The 13,165-nt window shown below is 44.4% G+C and overlaps 1 protein-coding gene across 1 annotated transcript in view; it reads left to right on the top strand.

The window, feature by feature from the left end:
- LOC139264327 (putative tyrosine carboxypeptidase MATCAP2) overlaps nt 1-13,165 on the top strand; it is a 66,991-nt gene that overhangs the window by 12,420 nt on the left and 41,406 nt on the right. The window lies entirely within an intron of this gene.

A 13,165-nucleotide genomic window follows, 5' to 3' on the forward strand; every position in this document is an offset into this window, starting at 1 on the left:
TGGGAACATTCTTCCTGCATCTAACCTGTCTAACCCCGTCAGAATTTTAAATGTTTCTATGAGGTCCCCTCTCATTCTTCTGAACTCCAGTGAATACAAGCCCAGTTGATCCAGTCTTTCTTGATAGGTCAGTCCCGCCATCCCGGGAATCAGTCTGGTGAACCTTCGCTGCACTCCCTCAATAGCAAGAATGTCCTTCCTCAGGTTAGGAGACCAAAACTGTACACAATACTCCAGGTGTGGCCTCACCAATGCCCTGTACAACTGTAGCAACACCTCCCTGCCCCTGTACTCAAATCCCCTTGCTATGAAGGCCAACATGCCATTTGCTTTCTTAACCGCCTGCTGCACCTGCATGCCAACCTTCAATGACTGATGTACCATGACACCCAGGTCTCTTTGCACCTCCCTTTTTCCTAATCTGTCACCATTCAAATAATAGTCTGTCTCTCTGTTTTTACCACCAAAGTGGATAAACTGGTACAAAGAGCCAGAGCATCCGGGAGGGATTGCTAAAAGCTCTAAATTTCAAGGGACCTTGTTCCTACTTCATGTAAGGGGAATATTTCCATTGTTTAAAGAAAGACTTGCATTGGTATAGTGCCTTTTATATAGAGCTTCATGACATCCCAAAGCATTTTTCAACCAATGAAGTACTGTTGTAATGGAGGAAACATGGCAGCCAATCTGCACATAGCAAGGAGCCTCAGTTTAATGTCTCCTTCAGTACTGCACTGGTGTGTCATCTTAGATTATGTATTCAAGTCTCTGGAGTGGGACTTGTGATATGTCCTTACTATACAGTATAAATGCACACGAGGCCCATACTTGAGAGAAGGTCACTCTGTGACCAGTAACCTTTATTCCAGCACTGAAGGTAGGTGGAGCTTCCCCTTTTATACCTGGAAGTCCAGTTTAGGATTGTCTCCCACAAGTTCACCACCTAGTGGTCAATGTTCTCACGGTGTACAACTTAGGTCAGTTTATACATGGGTTACAATGTCAGTTGAATACATGATATCACCTCCTCCCAAAGTCTTATTGGGATCACAGGTTAAGTCTCTCTCGTGGTTTACACTCCCTTGTAGAGTGCCTGAGTTGGGGCTCTGGTTGTTGGGCGCTGGCCTGAGTGTCTGCTGTTTGCGGTGCCTCAGGCCTGTCCGGACTGCCCACAGCGACTGGGCTCTCATCCGCTTGGTTCCGGTGTTCGGTCACCTGTGGAGGAGTGAACTCTACATCGTGTTCTTCCTCTGCTTCTTCTATGGGATTGCTGAACCTCCTTTTTGTTTGATCCATGTGTTTGCAGCAGATTTGTCCATTGGTAAGTTTAACTACCAGAATCCTATTCCCCTCTTTGGCAATCACAGTGCCTGCGATTTAGGCCCTGCAGGTAGTTGAGGACAAAGAGAGGGTCATTGACATCAATACATCGCGCCCTCGCATTCCCGTCATGGTAGTCACATTGTGACTGGCGCCTGCTCGCAACAATTTCTTTCATGGTGGGGTGTATAAGGGATAGCCGAGTTTTGAGCGTCCTTTTCATTAGCAGCTCCGCGGGTGGGACCCCTGTGGTCGGGATCTATTGGCCAATAGGAGGCGTGATAAGCGACTTTGTAGGAAACCCCCTTGGATTCTGAGCATCCTCTGTTTGATTATCTGCACTGCTTGTTCCGCCTGGCCGTTTGAGGCCGGCTTGAACGGTGCCGTTCTGATGTGGTTGATACCATTTCCTGCCATAAAGTCCTGGAATTCAATGCTTGTAAAGCACGGGCCATTGTCGCTGACCAAGACGTCCGGTAGACCATGGGCAGCGAACATTGCCCGTAGACTTTCTACAGTGGCAGAGGATGTGCTTGAATTGAGAATGTCTCACACAATCCATTTGGAGTAGGCGTCTACTACAACCAAAAATATTTTTCCCATGAAAGGACCTACGTAGTCCACATGGATGCGTAGCCATGGCTTGGCAGGCCAGGACTAGGGGCTAAGGGGGGCTTCCCTGGGCGCATTGCCCAGCTGGGCACAAGTGTTGCACCTGCGAACACAAAGTTCCAGGTCTGCATCTATCCCTGGCCACCAAACGTGTGACCTGGCAATTGCCTTCATCATGACAATGACCGGGTGCTCATTGTGGACTTCTCTGATGAACGTCTCTCTGCCCATCTAGGGCATGACCACTCGGTTTCCCCACAGAAGACAATCGGCCTGAATCGAGAGTTCCTCCTTGCGCCTGTGAAATGGTTTGAATTCCTCAGGGCATGCCCCGTATGTGGCTGCCCAGTCCCCATTCAGGACACATTTCTTGACTAAAGACAGTAGCGGGTCTCGCTTTGTCCAGACTTTGATCTGACGGGCTGTCACGGGTGAGCCTTCGCTTTCGAAAGCTTCAACAGCCATGACCATCTCAGCAGCATGCTCAGTTGCCCCCTCGGTGGTGGCTAGTGGGAGCCTGCTGAGTGCATCGGCGCAGTTTTCAGTGCCCGGTCTGTGCCGAATTGTATAGTCATCGGCGGCTAACGTAAGTGCCCACCTCTGTATGCGGGCCGATGCGTTTGCATTTATGGCCTTGTTGTCGGCCAAAAGGGACGTTAGGGGTTTGTGATCTGTCTCCAGCTCAAATTTCCTGCCAAACAGGTACTGGTGCATTTTTCTTACTGCATATACACATGCAAGCGCTTCCTTCTCTACCATCTCGTAGCCCCTTTCTGCCTGGGACAGACTTCTGGAGGCATAAGCTACCGGCTGTAACTGACCATTGGCATTAACATGCTGCAACACACACTCGACCCCATAGGACGACGCATTGCATGTTAAAACAAGTTTCTTACATGGGTCATATAGCGTTAACAGATTGTTAGAGCATGCAATTTGTTATGCTCCATCAAAAGCCCTTTCCTGAGTGTCCCCCAGACCCATTCGCAACCTTTGCGTAGGAGCACGTGTAGCGGCTCTAACAGCGTGCTCAATTTGGGAAGAAAGTTACCAAAATAGTTCAGGAGCTCCAGGAACGAACGCAGCTCCGTCGTGTTACGGGGTCTGGGTGCTCTCTGGATCGCTTCTGTCTTGGATGCAGGAGGTTTGATCCAGTTTGCTGCTACTCTCATCCCCAGGAATTCTACCTCTGGAGCTAGGAAGACGCACTTCGCCTTTTTCAGTCGCAGCCCTACCCGGTCCAGTCTGCGTAGCACCTCCTCCAGGTTGTGGAGGTGTTCTTCAGTACAGCAACCCGTGATGAGGATGCCGTCTTGAAAAACCACCGTCCTTGGAATCGACTTCAGGAGGCTTTCCATATTTCGTTGAAAGATCGCGGCGGCCGAGCGAATCCCGAACAGACATCTGTTGTACTCAAACAATCCCTTGTGTGTCGTGATGGTGGTCAGCTTCATCGACTCACTCGCCAGCTCCTAGGTCATGTAAGCTGAGGTCAGGTCCAATTTTGAAAAAACTTTGCCACCGGATAGTGTCGCAAAGAGGTCCTCCGCTCTCGGTAGCGGGTACTGGTCTTGGAGTGACACCCGATTGATGGTGGCCTTGTAATCACCACATATCCTGATCGACCCATCCGCCTTGAGCATCGGCACAATCGGGCTCGCCCAGTCACTGAATTCGACTGGTGAGATGATGCCTTCCCTCAGCAGGTGGTCTAATTCGCCTTCTATCTTTTCGCACATCACATACGGCACCGCTCTGGCCTTGTGGTGTACTGGCCTGGTGTCCGGGTTTATGTGAATCACTACCTTGGTCCCCATGAAAGTGCCAATGCCAGGTTGAAATAATGAGTCAAATTTGTCCAGGACCTGTGAGCATGATATTTTCTCCACAGAAGAAATTGCATTGACATCGCCCCATTTCCAGTTCATGACAGCAAGCCAACTCCTCCCCAGTAGTGCGGGACCGTCCCCCGGAACAATCCAGAATGGCGATCTGTTCTCAGAATCTTTGTGGATGATGACTACCGTGGCGCTGCCGAGCACCGGAATGATCTCCTTTGTATATGTCCGTAGCTGTCCGTCAATCGGCAAGAATTTTGGCCTCCTGGCCTTGGACGCCCACAACTTGTTGAACTGTTTGATACTCATCAGCGACAGGCTGGCCCCCGTGTCTAGCTCCATTGATACTGGGATGCCATTGAGGAGCACCTTCATCATTATCCATGGCGTCCTGGTGTATGAGCTGTATATGTGCTCCACATGAACTCGCTGAACTTCAGCTTCCAACGATTTCCCCCAGTGTTCATTTGGCCTCATAGGGCTCACATCGGGCCCGTCCTCCTCGTACATCAACCCGGCTGCAGGCTTCCTGCACATACGCTGACGTTGCAATTTCTGCAGGTATATTGCTGATATCTGGGTGTTTGCCTCCACACCTCCATGAGCTGCTGTTGGAAACAAAAGGTCCACTACCAGCCAATCGTCTCTGACTGTCTCTCTAACCGACCTTAAGCGCACCATTGACAGGTGTTGATGGCCCCATTACTGGCCGCATTGTCCCTTGCGATGGCATGAATCGTCGTTCAGCTAGCCATTGTCTCTGTTGAATTCCCCCTTTGGGTTCGACTACATGCTCGGGCATGTCCGATTGCCCCTGTCTGCCTGGAGAACTGTGTGTTGCGTTAAGAATGTTGACTCCCTGTCCATTTGCTGCATTTAAGCCAAGATTTTTGTCAAACATCATTCTGGTCTCTTCCTCTCCTGAGAGAAATGTCTGGGCCATCAAAGCCACCTTTTCCAGGGTCAAGTCTTTGGTCTCAATCAGATTCCTGAAAACCCCAGCATGCCCGATGCCCTCAATAAAAAAAAGTCTCGCAACGTCACCGCTCTGCATGCATCTGGGAACTTACATAGGCTCGCCAGTGGCTGGAGTTCTGCCACAAAGTCTGGAACGCTTTGCCCTTCTCGCCGCCGGTGCATATAAAACTGGTGTCTCGCCATGTGCATGCTGCTCGCCGGTTTAAAGTGTTCCCCGATCAACTTACTGAGCTCTTCAAAAGTCTTGTCCGCCGGCTTCTCTGGCGGTAGAAGGTTCTTCATCAGGGAGTACGTCCTGGATCCACAAACCGTCGGGGGATGAGCCCTGCGTTTGTCGTCCGAATCCTGTCCCAGCCATTCCTTAGTGACAAAACTTTGCTGTAGTCTCTCAATAAAATCATCACCAACACAGTACCTCTCGTCTGTGCTGCCAGTGGCCATGCTCGCATGGTTGAAATCCCAGTTTCTCGTCGCCATTGATATGTCCTTACTATACAGTATAAATGCACACGAGGCCCATACTTGAGAAAAGGTCACTCTGTGACCAGTAACCTTTATTAGTCAGCACTGAAGTGATGAAGGTGGGTGGAGCTTCCCCTTTATACCTGAAAGTCTAGGTTAGGAGTGTCTCCCACAAGTTCACCACCTAGTGGTCAATGTTCTCACGGTGTACAACTTAGGTCAGTTTATACATGGGTTCCAATGACAGTTGAATACATGACAACTTGAATCCACAACCTTCCAACTCAGAGGCCAGTGTGCTCCCGACTGAGCCACGGATGACACTTTTTGTTGTTGATAGCAAAATTGTAAGATATTCTTTAGACAGTTGCAGTTTTACTATCAATGGCAAACAGCAGAAATATTTCACCATCATGATTTATTAAAAAAAATTGAATCTGACCTGTTGATTTGATACCCGAACCTAGTCAAATACAAGATGCTGGTTCCTCTATAAGGTCGTCTCTAGATTTTGCTGAACAAAATGGAGAAAAGCAGGTGTTGGCCTCCCTATGGGACAGCTTTTGGGAAGATCCCACACAGAGAAGATCGTCCACTGGGCAGCATTCAGGATCAAAGCGCACTTAAACCCTTGCAGGTGTGGAGAGTGTGTTGGAGAAGGACATTTGTTTTCTGCATTAGGCAGAGTAAAGTATGGATGTCTCCATGTAGGGATAAAAAACATAATGTTTTAGATTTTAATTTAGCAAAATACCTTTTTATCTCCACAACTTGCATTTTATTTTTAATTTACTTGGCTCATTATGCCTGGAGTTTCTTATTGGGATCGACCATGACTTTAGGATCATTTATTATATACTAGACAAATACAGACAAGGGCATACAAAGTAGCCAAAACTAGTGGGAGGACAGAAGACTGGGAAGCTTTTAAAAGCTAGCAAAGAACGACTAAAAATATGATTAAGAAAGGGAAGATAGACTATGAAAGTAAATTAGCACAAAATATAAAAACAGATAGCAAGAGTTTCTATAGGTATATAAAAAGGAAAAGGGTGGCTAAAGTAAATGTTGGTCCCTTAGAGGACGTGACCAGGGAACATGGAGATGGCAGAAACTCTGAACAAATATTTTGTATCAGTCTTTACAGTAGAGGACACTAACAATATTCCGACAGTGGATAGTCTAGGGGCTATGGGTGGGGGGAGAAACTTAACACAGTCACAATCACTAAGGAGGTGGTACTCAGTAAGATAATGGGACTAAAGGCAGATAAATCCCCTGGACCTGATGGCTTGCATCCTAGGGTCTTGAGAGAAGTAGCGGCAGGGATTGTGGATGAATTAGTTGTAATTTACCAAAATTCCCTGGATTTTGGAGAGGTCCCAACAGATTGGAAAACTGCAAATGTAACGCCCCTATTTTTAAAAAAAAAAAGAGACAGACAAAAAGCAGGAAACTATAGACCAGTTAGTCTAACCTGTGGTTGGAAAAATGTTGGAGCCAATTATTAAAGAAGCAGTAGCAGGACATTTGGAAAAGCAAAATTCGGTCGGGCAGAGTCAGCATGGATTTATGAAGGGGAAGTCATGTTTGACAAATTTGCTGGAGTTCTTTGAGGATGCAACGAACAGGGTGAATAAAGGGGAACCAGTGGATGTGGTGTATTTGGACTTCCAGAAGACATTTGACAAGGTGCCACATAAAAGGTTACTGCACAAGATAAAAGTTCACAGGGTTGGGGGCAATATATTAGCATGGATAGAGGATTGGCTAACTAACAGAAAACAGAGAGTTGGGATAAATTGTTCATTCTCTGGTTGGCAATCAGTAACTAGTGGGGTGCCGCAGGGATCAGTGCTGGGACCCCAACTATTTACAATCTATATAAACAACTTGGAAGAAAGGACTGAGTGTAATGTAGCCAAGTTTGCTGACGATACAAAGATGGGAGGAAAAGCAATGTGTGAGGACACACAAAATCTGCAAAAGGACATAGACAGGCTAAGTGAGTGGGCAAAAATTTGGCAGATGGAGTATAATGTTGGAAAGTGTGAGGTCATGCACTTTGGCAGAAAAAAAATCAAAAAGCAAGTTATTATTTAAATGGAGAAAGATTGCAAAGTGCTGCAGTACAGCAGGACCTGGGGGTACTTGTTCATGAAACACAAAAGGATAGTATGCAGGTATAGCAAGTGATCAGGAAGGCCAATGGTATCTTGGCTTTTATTGCAAAGGGGATGGGGTATAAAAGCGGGGAAGTCTTGCTACAGCTATATAAGGTATTGGTGAGGCCACATCTGGAATACTGCGTGCAGTTTTGGTTTCCATATTTACGAAAGGATATACTTGCTTTGGAGGCAGTTCAGAGCAGGTTCACTAGGTTGATTCCGGGGATGAGGGGGTTGACTTATGAGGAAAGGTTGAGTAGGTTGGGCCTCTACTCAATGGAATTCAGAAGAATGAGAGGTGATCTTATCGAAACGTATAAGATTATGAGGGGGCTTGACAAGGTGGATGCAGAGAGGATGTTTCCACTGATGTGGGAGACTAGAACTAGAGGGCATGATCTTAGAATAAGAGGCCGCCCATTTAAAACTGAGATGAGGAGAAATTTCTTCTCTGAGGGTTGTTAATCTATGGAATTTGCAGCCTCAGAGAGCTGTGGAAGCTGGGACATTGAATAAATTTAAGACCGAAATAGATAGTTTCTTAAACGATAAGGGGTTATGAGGAGCTAGCGGGGAAGTGGAGCTGAGTCCGTGATCAGATCAGCCATGGTCTTATTAAATGGCGGAGCAAGCTCGAGGAGCCATATGGCCTACTCCTGCTCTTATGTCTTATGTTCTTATTAAACAATATCTACAGTTCATGCACTATTTAGAAGTGCTTTAACAAAAAAATGGAAAACCTTCTGACTCCAAAATGAATACCCTTATTAGAGAAAAAGGCATGTATTATACTTAACCCCTTAAAATAAATATTTACGTATACTTGGATCTGGCTCATGCTTTGAGGCATGTTGAGACCTTGTTGATCTCTCAGTGCCCACGGGTAGATTCGTAACACATGTTCTCTACTCAGGATCAGGGCAGTGATGGAGGATGTGATCTGAAAGAAGCAATGAGGCACAGGATGCTGGCTTCCTTCACATGGAAAGTTCCCTTTATTGGGACCACACATTGGGGCGATTGCTTGCCAACAACGGGCTTCTTCAAATACAGCTGTGTGATTGGTTGACACTTTCCATCCATTGTCTTTGATGTGGCTCAGTTATGCTGGTTTCCACAGAGATCAGTGTTTTTTTTTGTATACTCCTACCTGTTTAGAGCCAATTTCACCCTTTTTATACCAAACATTTTTTTATTATATGCAATTTGGGAACAGCCAAGTGATATTCTACTTTCCCAACATGATGTAATTTGGCTGGGCCTAGTTGACACAAAAGATTGATTCTCCAATAAGCCTGCTCTGCACACTCGTCTCTACATAGCCATTTGGTAGGCTCAGAACATCAGTCTGCAGGGGCATTGAGGCCAGCAACTATTCTCTGGAGGATTCAGTCTCACGCATTGAGATGTGGACTCCACTGAGAAAATTTCCTGGTCCCACACCCCTCAGGTCTGGTGTGCTGAGTCTAACTGGGCGTTACAGTACCAAATGCACACTTTCAGCAAACCTCTCTTGGGGAAAATTAATGAAATCAGTCTGGACATGTGCTTTGTTGTTTACCTCTTATCCCATGGGTCAATCAGCTTTCTGAATGACACTGTAGATACTTTAATTTAGATAATTATGGTCTTCATTTGGTAAGCTGGTTTATATAAGAAAGCATGGAATGAGAAGACATTCCATCAAGTCCCCTTCCTGCACAGACCATGTACATTCAGCCCTACCATGGACTACAGTTCATTGCCTGTGGTGAAACTTGTGCCTAAATATTTCTCGATCCCAAAAATCAAGCAAAATTCCAGAATACTATTCAGTCTTGACCTGGTATCTTCCACCCAGGAGCACAGGTAATATTTCATAATACAGTATTTTCTTTCTTGACTGGTTGTGATGCCAATTGTGACACACTCAATACCATCACGGACTGCAGAATGTACACCATAGCAGGTTATGACATGCTCCATAACTTTTTGCCTGCAGCATTCCATCTGATTGAATAGTTTTAATTTGATATTTCCAGTTTCTATTTGCTTTACTAGCCATTCAATGGCCTCTCTAGTCTAATTATTCAGTTAAACGGATAACCTGCTTGAATATCGCTCAGATGTTGAATTATTTTATTTTGCTGTTTCAAGCCAATTTTTTGACTTGTGCTCTAATTAAACTTCTAGTCTCCCAAACCTGGATAAGTCACGAGGTTTTATTTCTATTATCTGAACCTCAAGATTCTCCTACATTACAACAGTGACTGCATTTCAAAACAAAAAGTACTTCATTGGCTGCAAAACACTTTGGGATGTTCTGAGGCCGTGAATGATGCTATATAAATGCAAGTTTTTATATTCTTTCTTGCACCCTTATAACCTACAGTTTAATTAGCTGTTATTCTATAACACTTTTTGGAATAAGATCAATAACCTAATATTTCCTGTTTTCTTCTATAGTTTGGAACCCATTGTCATATTTACACAGTATGACGAACAAAAATGTTAATTAGTTAAAATAGAAGTTAAGAGGAGGTACATTGCCCCTGTATTCTGTGACCCCACTCTGCAAAGATTGATCTTGCCCATCACATTCAACTTCTAATCGTTTGGTCTATCTGCCCCACCCCCTTCTTTCTCTCTCCTTTCTTTGTCTCTTACTCTCTCTCCCCTCCCTATCCCTGCCACTGGCTGGAAAACTGTGCTCATTAACATGGCTTGTCATGTTCCTCTCACCAAACCATGTCTGGAATTAAATGACTGCTTATTTTGTTAAATGATAATCACAAGCATGTGCATTGGTTAACTGGCTATATATTTTCTTTAGTGTCTCAAGCAGTGCTCTAATTAATGGCTCTGACTTTTATATCACTATGCAAACAAGGACTCTTTTTTTTTGATCAAATCAAGCAACAAAGAAATAACGCTGAGAAAAATGCCATCAAGGCTCACTAAATTCAAACTCAGCAGTCTAGGAATAGCACTGACTCTTCCATGAGCTGACCGAAAGTCAGGGAGGCTAGATAGTGGAGCTTAAGTTGAAGTACTGCAGGAAAATATCACGGGTTGATATCTGACCATTTTTTAAGGAGTGCAGGTACTGTACATTTAGCAAAGGCAAGCAGCCTGAGAGACTGGGCCTGGAGAGTGCAGATGAGTGTATTAGGCATGGAACAGTAATCTCCAAATATGGAAGTGTCAACATTTCAAAGTTGTTGCCAGTCTCCTTGGACCTTGATTATATCGAGACATAATAATTAAGAAGAAATAAAGTTGTATCAAACAGCCAAACACACAGGACCTACCAATAGCCTAACCCTGAACCAAGTGTAGGACAGGGATTTGAGAAAAGTAGCACAGTAATATAATCAAGTATTACATTAAAAGTTATTTTAAAAAAGAGAATAGTTGGTTCTGAAGTCTTCCAGGGATTATCTGTGAAAAAACAAGCTAGTCAGTAATGTGGCTTTCCATCACTGGCAAAGCCAAGGAATGCTGCAGCCAGCAGCCAGATTGGAAGAGAGTTAAGAGTTGAGCATGCACCAATAAAATCCGAGACCAATGAGTAAATCCAGATTGAACTATCTTTCAGTCAAATGATCACCATGGATCAATGAAAATGGAGAAAATGGACAAGTGTAAAAAATGCTTTTTATAAACCACTCCCCTAGGGCGCTACAATTATTTCTCTCATGCAGGCATCTTGGAAACAGATAATTCCTGCAGACAAAGGAGTTTTTGAACTAAATTGAATGTGATGGAGCAGGCACACTAGCAACAGATTGGTGGGAAGAGATAATGACTTTAGCTCACTCAGTACAAATCTGCAATACGTGGGATTTGTAGCTGAAAATACAAAACCAGTTATGTTCACGCCCCATAAAATCCATCAAAAGGATTCTTCAAAGGCTGCCATATGTTGAGGGTGGTGTGAATGTGTCAGAACACAGTTGATGATCTGTTGGTTGTTTTGTGAGGGAGTTGAGAGATTGGCACATTTATCAAGGGAAATGGACACTTTCTGAATAAAACTGGCATAGTATGTAAACTCCATTTGTAATAGTTATACCTATAAGATGACATATCTACACATTAACTGTTGGGTTTGTGATTATTTTAATCAAATCTATTGTCTATACAAAGAATGTGAATCCAATCATAAAAGCAAAGTAAAAATATTGTTTCAACAAAAGTGATAAAATCGCCGCCACTATTCTAAGTTCTCGAGTGGACGTAGCTTTTCCAATCTATTAGTAATTGATTTTAAGAAAGGAACTCTGCACATGCTTAAAGGACAAGGGATTGGCTTAAGCAATGTCTCTATTTCAAAATTCTCATCCTTGTTTTCAAATCCCTCCATAGCCTTGCCCCTCCCTATCTCTGTAATCTCCTCCAGCCCCAGAATCACTCCCTCCCCCCCACCGTGATGTTGGCGCTCTAATTCTGCCCTCTTGAGCATCCCTGATTATAATCGCTCAACTATTGGTGGCTGTGCCTTCTGTTGACTCGGCCCCAAGCTCTGGAACTCCCTGCCTAAACCTCTCCGCCTCTCTTTCCTCGTTTAAGACGATCCTTAAAACCTACCTACTTGTCACCTGCGCTAATTTCTCCTTATGTGGCTTGATGTCGCACTTTTTTTTGTCTCATAATACTCCTGTGAAGCGCCTTGATACGTTTCACTACATTAAAGGTGCTGTATAAATACAATTTGTTATTTTCTACACTTTGAGCTGTCTATAACATTAGCAACAGGAGTAGGCCATTCAACCCCTTGGGCCTGTTCCACCATTCATTTCGATCATGGCTGATCTGCACCTCAACTCCATTTACCTGTCATTGCTCCATGTTCCTTGATGCCCTTACTCAACAAAAATATATCTATCTCAGTCTTGAAAGCTCCAATTGATTCAGCATCCACAGCCTTTTCAGGGAGAGAGTTCCAAATTTCTACTACCCTTTGTGAAAAAGTGCTTCCTGTTTTCTCTCCTGAATGACCTAACTCTAATTTTAAGATTATGTTCCTGCACCCTTTCCCCCCCCCCCCCCCCTGCCAGTTCTTGATTCCGCCCACCAGAGGAAATTGTTTCTCTGTATCTACCCTATCAAATCCCTTCAACATTTTAATCACCTGTATCTGATCACCCCTCAATCTCCTATACTCAAGGCACTACAAGCAAATAAATAACTGGGTTATAGATTCTTATCCAACTATACTTTGCAGCATGCTGCAGAAAGGCTAATTCGCACCCTGCATAACTTTGTCTGCCAGCTCCACACTTTGCATATTTGTCAAAGGTGAAGTCCGTGTAAACGTGGCGACTGTTGACCAGGCAGAATGTTTTATGGTTGATCTCTGAGATGTTCAAAATTACAAGGGGTTTTGATGAGTTAAATTGGGACAAGCTATTTCTGCTGGTTGGAGAGTCATTAATTAGAGGGCATAAATTTAAGAACATCACCCACCTCCACCATTACCTCAGCCCATGTTGAAATCCTCATTCGTGTCTCTGTCAACTCCAGACATGGATACTCCAGTGCTTTCCTATCTGGCCTCCCAACTGCCACTCTCCATAAAACTCAGCTCAACGAATACACTGATGCCCATGTCCTATCCTATTTTTGATATTTTAGCCTGTACTTGGGCTTGTATTGAAGTTTTGCTTTGTGAAGGAATATAAGACTTGGCACTTTTTCATGCAGCTTCAATTTTAACAAATAAATAAAATTTTAAAAATAATGCCTGACTCTGAATAAGACCTTGTAATTGTTCATTAAATGCAAACTGACAGATACAGCTGGAAG

Source organism: Pristiophorus japonicus, chromosome 5 (assembly GCF_044704955.1).
Source record: "Pristiophorus japonicus isolate sPriJap1 chromosome 5, sPriJap1.hap1, whole genome shotgun sequence".
NCBI classification, from domain to species: Eukaryota; Metazoa; Chordata; class Chondrichthyes; family Pristiophoridae; genus Pristiophorus; species Pristiophorus japonicus.